At 39.6% G+C, this 18506-nt stretch overlaps 1 protein-coding gene across 5 annotated transcripts in view; it reads left to right on the plus strand.

Annotated features, from left to right (window-relative positions):
* The first annotated feature begins 15200 nt into the window (after positions 1 to 15200).
* The window catches only part of gcgra (glucagon receptor a), a 106443-nt gene continuing 103137 nt past the window's right edge, over positions 15201 to 18506 (plus strand). For 2 of the 5 annotated variants that reach the window (XM_073856887.1, XM_073856888.1), the window contains exon 1: positions 15202 to 15440. The gene's annotated coding sequence lies outside the window, so the exon portion shown is untranslated. Of the gene's footprint in view, positions 15441 to 18506 lie in introns of all 5 variants that reach the window. The other 3 variants (XM_073856886.1, XM_073856883.1, XM_073856885.1) reach the window with 3 other exon arrangements.

The raw sequence follows: 18506 nt of genomic DNA on the forward strand, positions 1-18506 counted from the left end.
GTTTAGGCCGGTCACCTTCCGGCTTTCTCAGCGAACAGAAGCTGATTTCCCTATTTGCACGTGCGCCTTATATACGCACCTGGCGGGGCGGCGCCAGCATTATGCAAATATCTCAATGCCAAGTTCATTGGCGTTTTAGTAGTATTCGAAGCAGATTGGTCTCTCTAAGCGAGCTCCCAATTCGTCGGTCACGACGTGACGTCTCCGTTCCCTCCTTCAGGGAACGAGGGTTACATCCGTAACCGAGACGTTTTGATGGCAAAAATGAAATTGAGAATTGTAAATTACACCTTAGTGTAAGTGGGAGTTTGATTGCAAGAGACTGGACAAGATTCACATTTACGCTTTTATTGTTTCTACTGTAATTTGTTGACAGAGCATCTCATTGTGATGCAGAAAGGAAAAGACAACACTGCATAGCACAAAGAAAAAACAAAAGTAGAAATGCAAACATAATCTCCTTAGGGAAAACTGTACATGCACTGCTGTAGGAATTACTCCTGACATTCCTGTCTGTTGGGTCACAAATTCTCATCCACATCACAATGAATATCTTCTCGTGCGATGCATCCATGGCAGCCAGAAGGGTCATCTGTATACGGTATGTGTCTATCAATCATATAATTTCCATTTGGGATTAAGGAATGGAAAGTAGGGTGAGAGGAGCTCCTTCAGCATCCTGTTGTGGGCCGTAAACCATTGCCTGATGATGTTGGAGCGATGGAACTAACATTGTCCCAAACTATCACATACATAGCTCATCTCCAATCTGACTCCTCTTGTTCAAGGATTAGATGCGTGTGGAGTGTCTAAAAAGGTGAATTTACCATATCAGGACAGATTTGGGAAAAAGTCTAATGGAAATGTATATAAATATGCTTGACATATGAGAACTTGTTCAACCACACTGAAAAAACGAACTTTTTGGTGTAGTAATATTTATTAGATTAACTCTCATAATTTCTACATAATAATAATAACATTTATTGAGAACTAGATTTTCCTAAGTAAAATGATGATAAATACACAATTAATGCATGTAAAAATGAACTGTGTGGGAATAGTAAGTCTTATTAGATATTATAAGTAAAATTTACTTACATTTATTTGCACATGTTTTAAGGAATACCCACAATTCTTTGCGCCTGAATATTTTTATTTTTTAAGCTTTATCACAGAATAAGAACTGATAAGAACTTTAACTACTTAAATATTTGTTAGCAAAATGTCATAAAGGTTTAAGCTCTTATATTATTGATGTTGTTTTGTTGTAAATAATAATTTTGTGAAGTCACCGTTCAGGTGATCAGTGTTTCTTTACATGAACCCTGTTCAGAACAGTGTATTGTAATTCTTTCCACAGTGCTGATAATGCATGTCAGAAACACAGTTTGTGTGCGTTTCTGTTCCGAATCAAGTTTATTCAATGACTGACTTGTTGTCAGTCATGAATTGTGTGTTATAATGCCATTTATAACACTTAAAAGAACTATGTCCATATTAATATGTTAAAGAAAATAACAAACAGAAAATACGATTTATTTAATATTATTAGGACAGCAATGCTTCAATTTAAAAAAAAAACCTAATGGACTTTACCTAAACGATTAAAATAAATCTAACTTCTAAATAAAATAATTAAGTAACATTTAATTAATTATTTAACATATGTTTTATCATGCAATTTTAAGTAAATTTTATTTGATTTTAGTAGGTGTGACGAGACTGACAGGTTAGGTTCCATTTGCAACTCTTTATTGATGTTAACAACTAGCAAACAACAGTAATCAATGGGCACATCCAAGTAATCATAAACGTTAAACAGACCAGGGTCGGGGCAGGCGGTAATCAATCATAAACGTAATCAGTCCAAGATCGGGGCAGGCAGAAAGCAGTCGTAGTCGTAATCCAGTCCAAGTTCAGGGCAGGCGGCAAGAATCAGTAAACCAAGAGACAGTCCAAAATAACACCAGGAAATCAAACACGGGTACACACAGGGAAAACGCTCAGAAATGCTGCTAGGGCAAACAAGACTTCGCAAAGTACAAGTGGCAGAGTCCCAGGTTAAATAGACCCGCTGATACGCTGCAGCTGGTGTGTAATCAGCGGGTCACAGTGCATGATGGGGAATGTAGTCAATACTCGGGTGAATGGGAAGTACCGGGAGCGTTGGCGCTGACATCCGTCACAGAGCCCCCCCCCTGCGAGCGGCTCCAGACGCGGGAAGTGTTCTTTCGAGGACGACCTCGGGGACGAGGGGCAGGTTTATCCGGGTGTAGTCTGTGAAATTCATGGATGAGGTTGGGATCCAAGATGTCGTTAGCGTTCTCCCACGACCTCTCCTCGGGACCATACCCCTCCCAGTTGACGAGGTACTGCAGGTTGGAGCCCTGACGTCTGGAGTCCAGCAGCTCGCTGACCAGATAGGCCTCTTCTCCGTCCACCATGATGGGAGGGGGCCCTGATCCTCCAGAATCTACAGCCGCTCCCGGATCCTCGGCAGGTTTTAACAGGGAAACATGGAAAGTTGGAGAGATACGATAATTAGGGGGAAGATCAAGACGGTAGGAGACAGGATTAACTTTTTTCAAAATTTTAATAGGACCAACATTCATGGGACTCAACTTTTTGCAGGGGAGACGAAGTTTCAGGTCTGTGGACGAGAGCCAAACCATCTGACCAGGTTCGTAGTGGGGTTCTGGGGTTCTATGGCGATCTGCTTTTTCCTTGACCTTCTTGATGGCTCGAGACAGATGAACGTGAGCTTCCTGCCAGGTTTCTTGACTTCGAGTGAACCATGCATCAATGGCCGGGATGTCTGCGAGTTCCTCGTCCCAGGGAAAGATGGGCGGTTGGTATCCCAGGACGCATTGGAATGGAGTGAGACCCGTGGAAGTTTTCTTAAGGGAATTCTGTGCATATTCCGCCCAAGGTAGGAAGCGACACCAGTCATGCTGATTCTTGTGACAGTAAACTCTGAGAAACTTAGTTAATTCTTGATTAAGACGTTCAACTTGACCATTGGACTGTGGGTGATAACCGGATGTAAGACTGATGTTGATGTTTAGAGCTTTGAAGAATGCTTTCCATACCTTGGACGTGAATTGCGGTCCCCGGTCAGATACAATGTCCTCAGGAAGTCCGTAATACCGGAACACACAATGCAGCAGCTGTTCAGCGGTTTCCATGGCGGATGGCAGCTTGGGCAGAGGGATAAAACGACATGCTTTAGAGAAACGATCAATGACAGAAAGTACCACTGTGTTACCATCAGACCTGGACAGATCCGTCACAAAATCCACCGCTATGTGAGACCATGGTCTCTGTGGGATCACAAGGGGTTGGAGAAGACCAGCTGGGTTCTGGTGTGGGGTTTTACTGGCTGCGCAAGCCGTACAGGCGTTCACCACCGCGCTGACATCAGGTAACATGGATTGCCACCAAAACTTGTTCTTCAGCATCACCAAAGTAGAGTTAATGCCCGGGTGCCCAGAAGAGAGAGATGTGTGTACCCATTGAATGACCTGCTTCCTGTGAGAAGGAGGAACGTAAGTACGGTCTGCAGGGCATTCCGCTGGTGGTGGGTTAGCATTGTTGAGCTGGTTTATTTCTTGCATAACGTTCCACTGAACAGGAGCTACAATGAGGGAGGGTGGGATGATGGGCTCGGAACAAACAGGCTGGGGTGAAGAATCAAAGATACGTGACAATGCATCTGCTTTGGTGTTTTTGGATCCAGGTCGGTATGTGATAGTAAATTGAAATCTAGTGAAGAACAGAGCCCACCTTGCTTGCCGGGTATTGAGACGTTTGGCAGATTGTAAATATTCCAGATTGCGATGGTCAGTGAGAATCAAGAAAGGGTGTTTGGCGCCCTCTAGCCAATGCCGCCATTCTTCCAAGGCCGCCTTCATAGCCAAAAGCTCCCGGTTACCCACATCATAATTTCTCTCAGCAGGATTCAGTTTTCTAGAATAGAAAGCACAGGGGTAAACTTTGCCTGGGTTACCTTGTTTCTGTGATAATATCGCGCCCACTCCAGAATTCGAGGCATCCACCTCGACTATGAAAGGCTTCTCGGGATCTGGATGATGTAGAATGGGAGCTGAAGTAAACCGGGTCTTGAGATCACTGAAGGCAGCTTCGGCTTCCGGGTTCCATGAGAGCTTGTGATTGGACTTGTGCACAAGTGAAGTTAAAGGGCCAGCAACAATACTGAAATTCTTGATAAATCTTCTATAGAAATTAGCGAATCCCAGAAATCTTTGGAGTTCCTTTACCGTAGTAGGTTTGGGCCATTGTAGAACTGACTCCACCTTCTTTTCATCCATAGCCACCCCGTCTGGACTTATGATATACCCCAGGAAGGACGTAGAGGACTGATGAAACTCACATTTTTCTGCTTTCACGTACAGCTGGTGTTCAATGAGGCGTTGGAGGACAGTTCTGACATGTACCACATGCTGTTCTAGGGAATCAGAATAAATTAGTATGTCATCTATGTAAACAATCACAAATCGGTTAAGCATGTCCCGGAGAACATCATTAATAAAGGACTGGAACACGGACGGACTGTTAGATAGACCGAAGGGCATCACCAAGTATTCATAGTGACCATCACTAGTGGAGAATGCTGTTTTCCATTCATCCCCTTCTCGAATACGAATCAGGTTGTAAGCACTACGAAGGTCCAACTTGCTGTAGATCTTAGCACTGCGTAGTTGTTCCAAAGCAGCTGGTACTAGGGGTAATGGATAGCGGAATTTTACTGTGATGTCATTCAGGCCCCGATAATCAATACATGGTCTAAGACTGCCATCTTTCTTGCCCACGAAGAAAAACCCTGCAGAGGCTGGTGACGTAGAATGACGTATGAAGCCCTTCTCAAGTTCTTCTGCGATGTATTTCTTCATGGCTTGTTGTTCTGGTTCTGATAGAGGAAAGATGCGTCCCCTTGGTGGCACAGCATCGGGTAATAGTTCAATAGCACAATCACTGGTACGATGAGGTGGTAACTGTGTGGCTTTGATCTTACTGAATGCAATGGCAAGATCTGAATACTCGTGGGGAACATTATCAGGTAAACTGGGTACTGGATTAATTTGTGACGTGCATACAAAAAGATCAGGTGACTCACTCAAACAGGATTTCCTACACTTATCACTCCATTTCAGAATGCTCTTTTCCTTCCAGGAAACGAGTGGGTTGTGTAAATGCAACCAGGGGAATCCCAGAATGACTGGATTGTGAGGAGATGAAATGACGTAAAAGACAATCTCTTCTGTGTGGTCGTGTTCGGTAACAAGGGTAATGCTCTGAGTGATGTGCGTGACGTGACCGGTGCCCAATGGTCGACCGTCTAACGCTGCGATAGAGAGAGGGGGTACACAAGGGGTTACTGAGATTCCATGAGACTTCACTAATCCCGCATCAATAAAGTTTCCCGCAGCCCCAGAATCAAGTAATGCTTTGGTATAAACTTTACTTTGTTGCCATGACAATGAGACAGAAACTTCCATACATTCAAATGTAGTAGACGGAATAGATGCACTCACCCGACCTAAGCGTGTCTGAGCTGGTCGTGAGGGACAGACAGCCAGGACATGGCCAGCTTCACCACAATACAGGCATAAACGTTGACGAAAGCGGCGTTCTCTCTCATCCGCCGTGAGTCGTGCTCTGCCCACTTGCATGGGTTCACTCGTGTCAGGTGAAGGTACTGAATGAGTTGTGTAAGTCTCAAATACACGGACTGGTCTGCGACTGCGTATTAAATTATCCACTCGTATAGCCAACTTGACGAATTCATCAAAACTCCTCCCTTCGTCACGGCAAGCTAACTCGGACTGTAGTTCTTGACTTAAACCTTGACGAAACAATGTCTTCAATGTATCTTCAACCCAGTTGGTCTGTGCGGCGAGTGTGCGGAAGGTCAGAGCGAATTCGGCCGCTGAGCGGCGCCCCTGTCTAAGGGAGAGTAGTTGTTCACCTGGGTCTCGACCTCCTGCTGGGTGTTCAAACACAGCTCGCATGGTGCTCTTAAACTCATCAAAGGTACTTTGGTTAAAGTTGCCAGCTGCCCACAATGCCGTAGCCCACTCTAATGCTTTCCCAGTAAGCAAAGAACAAATCAATGAGATTTTACTAACCTCCGTGGTGTAAATGTGGAGTTGCTGGGCGATGAAAAGCTCACACTGCATGAGAAAGCCTTTACATCGATCTGGGGTGCCATCAAACTTTTCAGGGAATGCCAGACGGGGTGTAACTGAAGCCAGGGGCGTGGCTATGGGTTGAGGTGGAGGAGGCGTGGGAACTGGTGTAGCGGCGGTGTTAGCCGATGTAGCTAAGCTCTGCACTGAGCGAACTAATTCCTCCGTGAGAGATGTCAATCGGACTAACTGATGTTGATGAGCCGCCAGGATGTTTGCTTGTGTGGACAGCTCGCCTGTAAGCTGTGCCACGGTTGCTGGAGCCTGTGGTGGCGAAGTCTTCTGTGACGAGACTGACAGGTTAGGTTCCATTTGCAACTCTTTATTGATGTTAACAAGTAGCAAACAACAGTAATCAATGGGCACATCCAAGTAATCATAAACGTTAAACAGACCAGGGTCGGGGCAGGCGGCAATCAATCATAAACGTAATCAGTCCAAGATCGGGGCAGGCAGAAAGCAGTCGTAGTCGTAATCCAGTCCAAGTTCAGGGCAGGCGGCAAGAATCAGTAAACCAAGAGACAGTCCAAAATAACACCAGGAAATCAAACACGGGTACACACAGGGAAAACGCTCAGAAATGCTGCTAGGGCAAACAAGACTTCGCAAAGTACAAGTGGCAGAGTCCCAGGTTAAATAGACCCGCTGATACGCTGCAGCTGGTGTGTAATCAGCGGGTCACAGTGCATGATGGGGAATGTAGTCAATACTCGGGTGAATGAGAAGTACCGGGAGCGTTGGCGCTGACATCCGTCACAGTAGGTAAGTTTTACTTATAAAAAAGCAGTAAATTTTACTTAAAAAAAGTTCGTGCAAATTGTTACGAGGATTTTTTTAAGTAAATTTTACTAGTTGTTTTTTTCAGTGCATTTTGCATGTAAAGACTTATACTGTGAACTAATGGTAAATGTTGTAGGGGTGAAACTATTCAAGACCCATTATAAACATGACATAAGCAACTGATAATGTAGGACACTGCAGAGAATTGTACATAATCATTTGCATGGACGTACCAAAACATTTGCAACTTCTTCAAAGAAATGAGAATTTCAATTCTGATCTGAGAAATGTACCAAAGCTTCAAAGCAATTGTCCTTCCCCCAACCTGTGTATGGATCAACTTGTCCGAATAAAACTTGTGTTTGGATTAACTGGTTCTTGCCATAAATATAGCCGTAGATGCTGGAATCGCGTAAAGAAATAAAGGATGAAGAAGATAACACATTGACCTCTTTCTACAGTCTGTGATATAGCCTAAAGTTGTACTTGATTTCATTTTGTATAACTGTTTGGCCCACGACTTGAAAAATCTGTGGTTTCTGAATAAAAATTGTGTTTTAGCAACTTTTACAAAAGTCTGTATGAAATAATGTATTGACTTTAAATAATAGCGCCCTCTATGAGCATTATACTGAAGTGCATTTACATGTTATCTTGTTATCCGTCACCACAGGAGGTAAATTTCTCATGGGAACTCTTTTCATGCTCTAAAGCGAGTTATAAATACACATCTGGAGTCACTGGGTTTCACACTTAGCCTGGGATACACTTGTTTGCTTTCCTTCAGAAATCTCAGATCTGTGTATTTCACCGTCTGTGAACAATCCACTGACACTTCCATTAAAGGCCAAAATATGAAAAGATCATTGTGACTATTCAACTGCCATATATGCGAGTCTCAAAGGATGTGACCAGTAAAAAATTACTTAAACATATTACTTATCTAAATAAATGTGCCACCATCCATATCTGTGGTAGTTACGGGCATGGGGTTAAACTGTATATGGTTTAACAGAAACAACATTATTGTCTGTATGTTATCTGCAATGTGTTATACAAATCCTGTATTGTGTATATCTCATCTCATCTGTGTATGCAGTATTTTGTACTTTGTATACATTTGCCGTGTTGCACTGTATGAAGACTGTACCCACCACTACACCTCTGTGTTTTGGTTTGTGACAGTAATGGTGATTTTATTTTGATGCCATTGACTGATATAGTTAATTTTGCAAAAAGTCCAGTTTGTATGAGAGAAAAAAATTTATTCGACAAATGTAAATTAATTATATGGAATCCAGTGATGATTGCAAACCTACTTTTAATCTCATTGAAATGACTTCATCTACACATGCTGGTACTCTAATGCCATTTTAATGCAAGCGCTGTTGTGCAAAATATCATAATAATAACTTCTGTTTTATACCGAGCCCTTAAGGTGACATTGGAGCAATTGATTGGCATTGAAGTTTAGTTTAATGTGCTCACGTGAAACTTTCGCATGCTCACATGAAACTTTCATGTGCTCACGCGAAACCTTCATGTGCAGATTTTTTTTAAAAAGTTTAGTTTAGTTTAGTGAAACTTTTGCATGCACACATGAAACTTTCGCTTTCACGTGCGCCGCGATAGTTTCACACGCAAAGTTTAAGGTGCGCGCGATAATTTCACGCTCAAAAGTTTCACGTGCGAGCAAAATATTCACATGCGCGCGAAAGTTTCATGTGTGCACGCGAAACTAAACGCGATAGTTTCATGTGTGCACGCGATAGTTTCATGTGCGCACGCGATAGTTTCATGTGCGCACACGATAGTTTCACATGCACACGTGAAACTAAACTTTATTTAATTTTTTCTCCATGTCCCCTTAGGGGCTCCGTAGTTTAAGGATTCTGTACACTGCAAAAAATGACTTTCTTACTTAGTATTTTTGTCTTTTTTTTAGTAAAAATATCTAAAAATTCTTAAATTAAGATGTATTTTCTTGATGAGCAAAATTACCTAGGAAAATAAGTCTTAAATAAAACTTAAGCAAATTTGTGCTCAAAACAAGCAAAAAAAATCTGCCTATGGAATAAGAAGAATGTTCTTGAATTAAGTGATTATGAAAAAAGTAAACTTATTTTAAGAACATTCTTCTAATTCCATAGGCAGATTTCTTTGCTTGTTTTAAGCACTAATTTAATTAAAGTTTATGTTTTTATTTTCCTAGGTCATCTTAATTTAAGATTTTTTTATATTTAGCGTGATACTGGGTTGATGTTTACTGTAAACAAGACAAAAATACTAAGTAAGAAAGTCATTTTTTGCAGTGTACAGAATCCTAAAACTGAATTAAATGAAGTTTAGTTTCACGTGCGCATGTGAAACTTTCGCGAGTGCACTTGAACCTTGAAACTTTCGTAAGTAAAAATATCGCATGCGCACATGAAACTGTCGCGTTTAGTTTCACGTGCGCACGTAAAACTTTCGCATGCGCACATGAAACTTTCGCATGCGCACATGAAACTTGAAAAGTCATTTTTTGCAGTGCAAACACCAGTTTTATATTTTTTATATATGTTTTATATTATATTAAGTGATTTTGTGCATAAAACAAGAAAACAATCTGCCAATCGGGTAAGCAAAAAAATCTTGAACATTTTTCTTAAACACTAAAATAAAAATAAAAAATCAAGAAGAAATTGCTTAACCCTTTGGCAGATTTGTTTTGCTTGTTTTATACACAAAATCACTTAAATTTGATATTTTTGGTCTAGAAACTAGACTTATTTTCTTGGGTCGTTTTGCTCATCAAGAAAAACACCTTCATTTAAGAATTTTTTGATATTTTTACTGAAAACAAGACAAAAATACTAAAAAAAATTCTTGAAAATCCTTTTTTGCAGTGTAGTCTGATATTGTTTAGATCAGCAGCTATTTCAGTTCACCAAATCAGTTTATTCTGAAAAAGTGAATCAAAACCACGGACCAATTTGGTACATTGTTATCTACATCAGCAAGCTCCTCTTCAGCATAATGTCCTCCATGGATAATAACAAATTAGGAATCCAGTCCAGTTTAAAACCCTTGACTTTAAAAATCCTATCCGTTTTGGTATAAGTTTTAAAACCTTAAAATTGTGAGACATTTATCGAATCAGTACTACTTCCCAGTATCAGTGAAAGCAGCTGCACATTTAGTTTAATGGCTGCAGGAGTATATTTTTACAAGTATAAGTGTTCACATTTCGACACTGGCCTGGTGTTTCTGTGCATGAGAGTCCGGACAGCTGGACCTGCAACAAAAAATACTTCAGGGATTTCTCACCCCCTCCCCTGCAGCTCCTAACTACTGCTCACACTGGCTGATGTTCAAAGTTTATCCAAAGTATTGGAGGAGAGAGAGATGTCAGCATTGCTTTGCAAGTAGTGACAGATCGATATGTCGGCCACGCCAATTAATCTGTCAATAAGTGGCCGTTCTGCCAAATTTCCAAAAGCATTGCCAAATAGTAGTACAACTCTTCATGTGTGTACATGACAGAAACCATATTGTCGGAGCAGCCCTGTAAAAACTATTTTGGTCTTTACTCTTTCTCATGGTGAATAAACAGAGCGAATGTGTTGTTAGTCTGAATCACCGAAGTTTATCTATAAAGTGGAACGTTGAACTTTGCAGTGGGGCAAAGTTCACAGCGAATGGGGGAAAATAAATCTTTTGAAGTTGCCGAGCATCACAAATCTTGTTATTTTATCCTTCACTTTTTTTAAAAGTGCAGCTTGATGTCACAACATGGCAAATGATTAGTCAGTATTAATCAGGTTATGCTGAGTACAAAACCAACCATCCATTGAGATGCTTTAAAAAAACTCAACTTTTTATTACACTACACATTTTACCAAATAAGCAATCAATTTGATATATTGATCAAGGCGTCAGCGACCAAATTGATCTTTATTGACTAGCAGGTTATGTTATCTGAACTGATTTTTAAATGATCAGTTTGTTGACTGTCAGTGTGAAGGTGCATGGAGGGGGCATAAACTGTTGCCCTTTGACCTCCTTTGTCCACCCAAAAATCATTACATCTAATTGTAACAAATGTAAATCGTATCAATGTAGCTGCTAATTGTTTTTTATAACATTTTCTCCTCTCAAATTAGCATGCTTGCCAACTATACTGTAGCACGGAGATAGGCTAGTCACTGGGGTCAGTAACCCATAACAGTGGCATTTATTAATGCTTGGCATTTCACATGCACCCTAGAGAGGATGCACCCGTGGGCTTGATGCCTCCCACATAGTGATGATTGCAGTGTCATGATAAGCAGGAGATCACGATTGAAGACGTGAATTGCTCAAAGCCATCTGCTGAATATAGTGTTCGGATTGAGTCAGGGAAGCATAATGAGGAGGTTGGTAATCGGGGAAATGGTGTTAAAGTAAAAACCGTCAGGAGAAATTTCTCAGTTGAGTTCTGTTAGACGCTCTTTGACAATCAATCTTACCTTATTGTAATTTTTTGGAGAAAGAAGCTGTAAAATATTACCATGCATAACCGTCCACCGCATGTTACCTATTCTGGTGTTCTGAATGCTTGCTATAGGGCAATACTGGAGCGGTGTAATGTGTTGCTAGGGTAAAAGAACTGCTATTGGGGCATCTTGTGACAAAAGGTTGTTAAATTAACTGTTTTCTTAGAAAATACTTTTTTTTGTAGTCAAAGCATTAAAATATTGGTTATTAATAAATAACATAATGGACATCCCTAAAGAGATACATGTGGTTGCTTGGCCATCGCTGGATGGTTGCTAAAGTGTTGCTATCAAGTTAGTCAGCTATTCTGGCTCATTTCTGAGGTACTACAGGTGAAGCTATGTCCAAATACAGTGCTGGTCAAAAATGCTGTTTGACTTTAAACAATTGTCATCTCCAGTCTTTATTTAAATGTTTTAATTAAAGATGCTTAAGAATATTGTGTGCATGTTGCATTGTTGAGTATGGAGTATAAATCGAAGCGTAGCTTTAAAGGGGACATTTCACAAGACTTTTTTAAGATGTAATTTTTGATGTCCCCAGAGTGCGTATGTGAAGTACCATATAGATAATTTATTATAGGATGTTAAAATGCCCATTTTTTAGGTGTGAGCAAAAATGTGCCATTTTTTGGGTGTGTCCTTTAAAATGCAAATGAGTTGATCTCTGCACTAAATGGCAGTGCCCATTCTGGCATCACAAGGGGAGCCAAATTTCAATCACCTATATTTTCACATGCTTGCAGAGAATGGTTTACCAAAACTAAGATACTGGATTGATCTTTTTCACATTTTCTAGGTTGCTAGAAGCACTGGGGACCCAATTATAGCACTTAATCATTAAAAAAGTCAGATTTTCATAATATGTCCCCTTTCAGAATTTAAAGGGATAGTTCGCCCAAAAATGAAAATTCTCTCTGTAATCAAACTGTTCAGGAGCCCCTTTCACTTCCACAGTATTCTCTTTTCCTACTATGAAGTGAATGGGGCTAAGGGTGGTGACACACTGGATGCTGGCGTAAGCGTCTCAGCTACGTGGCATGTCCGTTTTTAATTTGGCTCCTATGTTAACAGGTTAGAACTTGCAGACTGCCTGCGTGAGACGCACGGAAAAAGTGTGCATGCTAGATAGAACGCGACACGCAAGCGTGTTTGAAGTGTTTTCAGGAGAAATAGAATAGAAAAATATGTTTATATGTCATTTTGTACACAAATACATATTAATTAATGACATTTTGATGTTTGAAAGTCTATAGGTTGACATAAATTCAGATATAAATGCAATTACATATTTTTTTATTGATTTTCAAATATTGCACCTGTCAAATATTAAATATTTTGCCGTCAATACTGTTGATGGTGTCCTTTATCAGTAGGCTGTATATTTATGCCTGGTCTGTCGACGGCATCCCTCTATGTCACCTACAGCAACAGCAGCACGCCAGCGCCGCATCAGGCACAGTTCTGGTGTGTAAAGACACAGAAAACGTGACGCAGCCGACACGCAACTGACACGCAACAGAAACGTCACTCTCACGCCACTCAGCCAGTGTGTCACCGGCCTAATGATCAGTTTTAATACAAACATTTTTGAAAATATCTTCTTCCGTATTCATCAGAACAAAAAATTTATACAGGTTTGTATCAACATTAAAGTGAGAAAATTATGACAATATTTTCATTTTTGGGTGAACTATCCCTTTATGGAGGCGTGGCAAAAATGATGTGCAAAGTTTATTAACATAAAGCCCATGACAATAACTGCGAAATATTACCACAAAAGAGGATTTACAAATATGCTTTATTACCTTTGAGTTTTTTGTGTATGTGCAATTTTTATATATATAAATAAAACCCATGTTCCATAATACTCTCTTGACCTTTTTCTAAACTATTTTGTCTAATAAATACCGTAAAAGTTTTGTGTTTTGCAATTTTTCTCACCAGACATAAATTTAGACTATACTTCATATTTAGGAGTTTGTTCAATTCCTAACCCATCATACAGTATACAGTAAGCACTAATACAAAGTTTCCTTAGCAAACACTACTAATAATGTTTTATGGTTTCACTGGGATTAAATGAACGCTGGTATTGCACGGTGTGTGGTGTTGAGATTAATGGGGGACCTCCCAGTGATTGTTCACATACGAAATAAATCTGACACCAGAGGGGACTGGATTCCTACAGACATAACACTGTAATGGATCTCAGGCACAGCATGTTTGTAGCATGATGACTATCTGATTTTGCATGTTGAAGGAAATAAAGGTTATGGAGTTAGTCCTCAGCCATGACCCATGACACTGTATACTGTATAAGTGATTTACTGCTCCTCCAGATAGCATGCAACCTTTGAAACAATGTTAAAAATCATTGATTTGTCAATGTTAATACCATTGAATCAATATCACGTTTGCACCCTCCATTAATATTGAAAAAATACAGAAATTTCAACAAATTACCATTATTGTGACCAGTGTTTGCTTTAGTTGGGCCTTTGACTCTTGTAACTTAATGTTAAGTTTTCTTTGACTGCTGAAGCAGTGTCTAAATCTATCTCTGACATCATTAATCATTCTATGAATCTCATCAATGGTGACGATCAACAAAAGAAAGCTTCATGCTGCAATGCATGCTGGGTATCATCATAGTACGAAACTAATTTATGACCCCCAGCATGCATTGCAGTTGATAGTTTTATCTGAATTTGTTTGATGATTCTCACCATTGTTGAGATTTGTTGGATGAGTAATGATGTCTGAATGTGTCAGCATATTTTCTATTTGTCTTGTCACAATGTATTTACAAACTCAAACAATTATAATTGTCAAAAATGGATCAACATAACCATGTAAAGCAGCTTAATTTTATATCATCTTGACATCTTCACAAGAAGCAATCAGTTTCAACTTAACTTTGACACACATCTTTCTTTACCAATGCACATGTGTTTCAACGTAAACACATACAAACACACACAAAAAAAGAAAAGAAACAATTAACTTAGTTAATGTCAAACGTCAATGACCCAACTAAAGCAAACACTGATCACACTAATGGTGGTTTGTTGAACTTTCAATATTTTTTCAATATTAATGGAGGGTGCAAACGTGATATTGATTCAATGGTATTAACATTGACAAATCAACGATTTTTAACATTGTTTCAATGGTTGCATGCTATCTTGGCCCTGTGTTACGTAATTCGGTCCCTCAATGCAGTTTTCTTTGAATGCACCAGTAATACAAGTTACTGGATAAAAATTGAGACCTATCAGTTTCATTAAAGTTTAGGTCTCTGGAGTGTGCAAAGTTTATTGGGCTATGGGTGAGACCAGGGCTAGTTGTCACAAGGGAAAGTTGTCACAAGGTTGATGTGAATTACATAAGAAAGATACACAAATACCTTCTCAATGCTGGTTTAAAACATCTTGTTTTAAATGAACACCCAGGTACTTTTTTAAAGTACTAATGTAAAAAATCTGTTTGTTGTAGTCAAAAACTTTATTGTAAGTGCCTAACTGACATTTACCAAGAAAATATTCTCTAATTTTAATTATATTACGTTTACGTGAAACTGTCTTATGCTGAACTGTTATATTGACTGACTGAATGTATTATATAAATTAGTTGAATTGTAAAGCGAGTTTTTGATATAGGCAGAGTGACGTCAGGATGATGCAGGCGGACAGCCGCCTCACAGCTTCACTTTGAACACTTCAGTCTACAGATCCTTGAGTCAAACTCATGTGTGTCACCATCAGCGATTTAAGCGATATCACAAAAACAGTAGATGTGATATAGTCCGGTCAGTTTTGGATTAGGTGTGTTAATCCTGCACTGGGATTCAATCTCGTTGTGTTTGGCTGAAGAAGATGAACGGCTGCAGATGGCAGATTAGGGACTTTCGCGAAAATAATCACGCGTCCAGGTATTGCACTTTTTTATTTCTCTGCTGCTTTTAAATTGAGTTTTGGACAGTTTAACATCGATTGGTTTCTTTTGTTTTGTCGTGTTACTAAAAGCGACATTTATTGTGAGTTTACAAATATAAACCCACGTGGATTTAACGTTAATTTCTTATTTGTTGGCGAAATGTAAAAATAGTAATGGCTAAGGGTAGTATCAGTTCATGAAGGTTGCGAAAGGCAACATTTAAAAACAAGCTGTCCTGATTGCTTAACCTTTTCTTATCAATGCTAGTTAGTGATAGAAGAATATTCAACAATTCAACTAAATGCATCTATTAAATAATGATAAGTTATTAAGTTCATTGTGTGTCAACTGTCACTTTCACATTCAATTTAAAAGTCATATATTACTTATAATTCTACATTATTCGTTAGTCGTCCATTAAAAAGTTACAAACAAATTAGTTTAATCAAAATTGTAGTAAATCATTGAATAAATACTGTGCTGTGGTGATTTCCACAGACAGTTTATTAAACAGACAGAGAGCGCGTGCCACAGGACTTCTGACAGACCCGAGTCCTGACCAGACATTTGATTTACCAATACATTTGGTTAGTTGTTGTTTACTTAAACGTGTGTTTGGTTATTTAAAAGCATCGATTTTATCTGACTGATCGACTGTAAGGTATCGATTCTGTAAGGTATCGATTCTTTCGACGTTTGTGTTCTTGTCTTACAAGCTGACAGCCGCAGAATTGTGACTTTTACCACATCATTGAAGTGAACGTGCGCTGTTTTAAACATCACATTTCTCCCTTCTCCATATGAATGTGCTTGAACTGTTTAACCCTTCAGTAGGATATTCATTGGTGTATTTCTTGTCTGAAGCGTTCATTGACAGATAAGTGTTGCAAAGCTACTTGTAAAGCTGTACCTGGTGCTGTAAAATATAATGAAACTTTACAGAGCAATATATTTTTGTAGTACAAAACTATAACATGATATAATGTTGCCTATTGCACTTTAACTAGATGTGTATTGTGCAACATAAATACTAAAAGTTTTTTTTAATGGACTAATATTAGGCTGAGGTAACACCATTAAACTTATAAATGAATATACCCCTAAACACAAAATAGCACTGAAAACTATAATACATATACATTAATGTCCATGGTGCATCTTAAATTGGTAAACCTTTTTTGAAGTTTCAAACAAGAGAAAAACTGTTCAACTAAAATTATTTGCAGGTTATTTATTTAAGCAATAAGGTACGATCCAAAGCGACCAATCAATGCAACCCCTTCAGCCGTGACTTTTACACAATACAGCTTTGAGTAAATTATTGCTTTTATAAATGGTTACCACAATAGAAACATTAAAGTTTCAATGCAACTTTCATGAAGTAAAGTCACTAAAAGCCTTAACGGTGCATTCACACAGGCTAGGGTTGGGTATCGTTTGAATTTGAACGATTCCAATTCCGATTCCGGTTCCTATCGATTCTCGATTCCGATTCTTTTAAGAGGCAGGGTCAAAAATGTTTAGGATATTTTAAATGAGCTAGCTAACCAATGGTCTTTCTGAAGGAAATAGTCTGACCTTCTCCATCAATTTTAATTTGATAAACTTTTGACTTTTTATGAACTTTACTATTCATTTCTCACATGGCTGTTTTCAACTACAATATAAATATCAAATCTATGAACTTGAATATAAATATTATAAATGATGAATATATTTTTACAGGGGTACACTTTCCTCAAGAGAGCTTTATTTTTGAAAAACTCATGAAAACACATTTACACATGAGTGTATGATGCTGCTGCAGGTACTTGAACTTGTTACCGTGCTCCCACTGATGGGCTAACTAACATTCGCACTCTTAGCTCGTAAATTGTCTATGAAAAAATACATGGGCTAATTTGTTAGCTCAATGTTGGCGCAAGTCATTCTTTTCAGGGCTCGCAAAATCGCTAGCCCGACGTCCTGGGGCTATTGCGAATTCCTGTCGGGTTACCAAAATAACAGATTTTGTTAGGTAGTATGTACTATGTACGGCGTCGTCTTGTCAGTCATTACTATCCTCACGTAACAAGAAGTGAAATTGAAAGCATAATTAAACCCATTATTCCTTTCGTGTTCACGTCTGAGATGCGTGCTCCTCTGCATCCCGGGTCCGCTCTCCACAAGTACGCGCTTGTTCTTGTGCTCAGCAAAAGCACAAACTCAAGTAATTTAAAAATAATAAGTCATTTTGTTTTCAGAGACTAATATTGTTTTAGCCTTTCTTTTTTCTACCAGGGATTTTGAAATTTAGCGAGCCCTCATTGTATATGTATTGTTTTACTTACTTGATACGGACTGCAGTGCAGTCACTGCGGTGCCAAGTTGGTGGGTCAGAGACAGAGGAAGAGGCAGCGGAGGACGGTCGGCGCAGGGTGTCAAAGACGTGGCACACATTTATTTCTACTCAATGAACGAGGTGCTTTATTACGTTCGACGTGCCTATGCACGAAACAGACGCGTCTTCATTGGTGTTCAGCGGTTTCTTTTTCCGGTCGGCGGACTGTGAATCGAAACTAGGAATCTAAATTTTAACTTTTGAACGATTCCGGGAAAATCGCAAAGCTAGTCACGGTTCCAATCGATTCTCGATTCCCAAGCCTAACACGGGGCGTAAGCGTTTACGCTTAACGCAAGGCTTGTCTGAAGCGTGGCCAACAGCCAATCACAGTGGCCGCTACACATGCTCCGGTCTTCCATAAACGTAAGTGGCTGGCTCTGCCTAGTTTATTTGCATAAGACGATCTGATTGGCTGATGCACGCATTGCCGCTTGAAAAGTTGAGGAATGTTCAACTTCTGCCGCGAGCAATGGCACTGACGCGGCGCCGACGGATCCACAATTCAGTCCGGCAACGCATGACGTTACCCATTGAAAGTGAATGGGAAGCGTTAACGCTTATGCCTCGTGTGAATGCGCCGTCAGTGCCGTTGCTCGTGGCAGAAGTTGAACATTTCTCAGTGTGAATGCGCCATTATTCTGTGGAAAAATAGTCCCTGTTGTTAAGGGTGCTGCATAG

The sequence above is a fragment of the Misgurnus anguillicaudatus genome, chromosome 19 (assembly GCF_027580225.2).
Source record: "Misgurnus anguillicaudatus chromosome 19, ASM2758022v2, whole genome shotgun sequence".
Taxonomy (NCBI): Eukaryota; Metazoa; Chordata; class Actinopteri; order Cypriniformes; family Cobitidae; genus Misgurnus; species Misgurnus anguillicaudatus.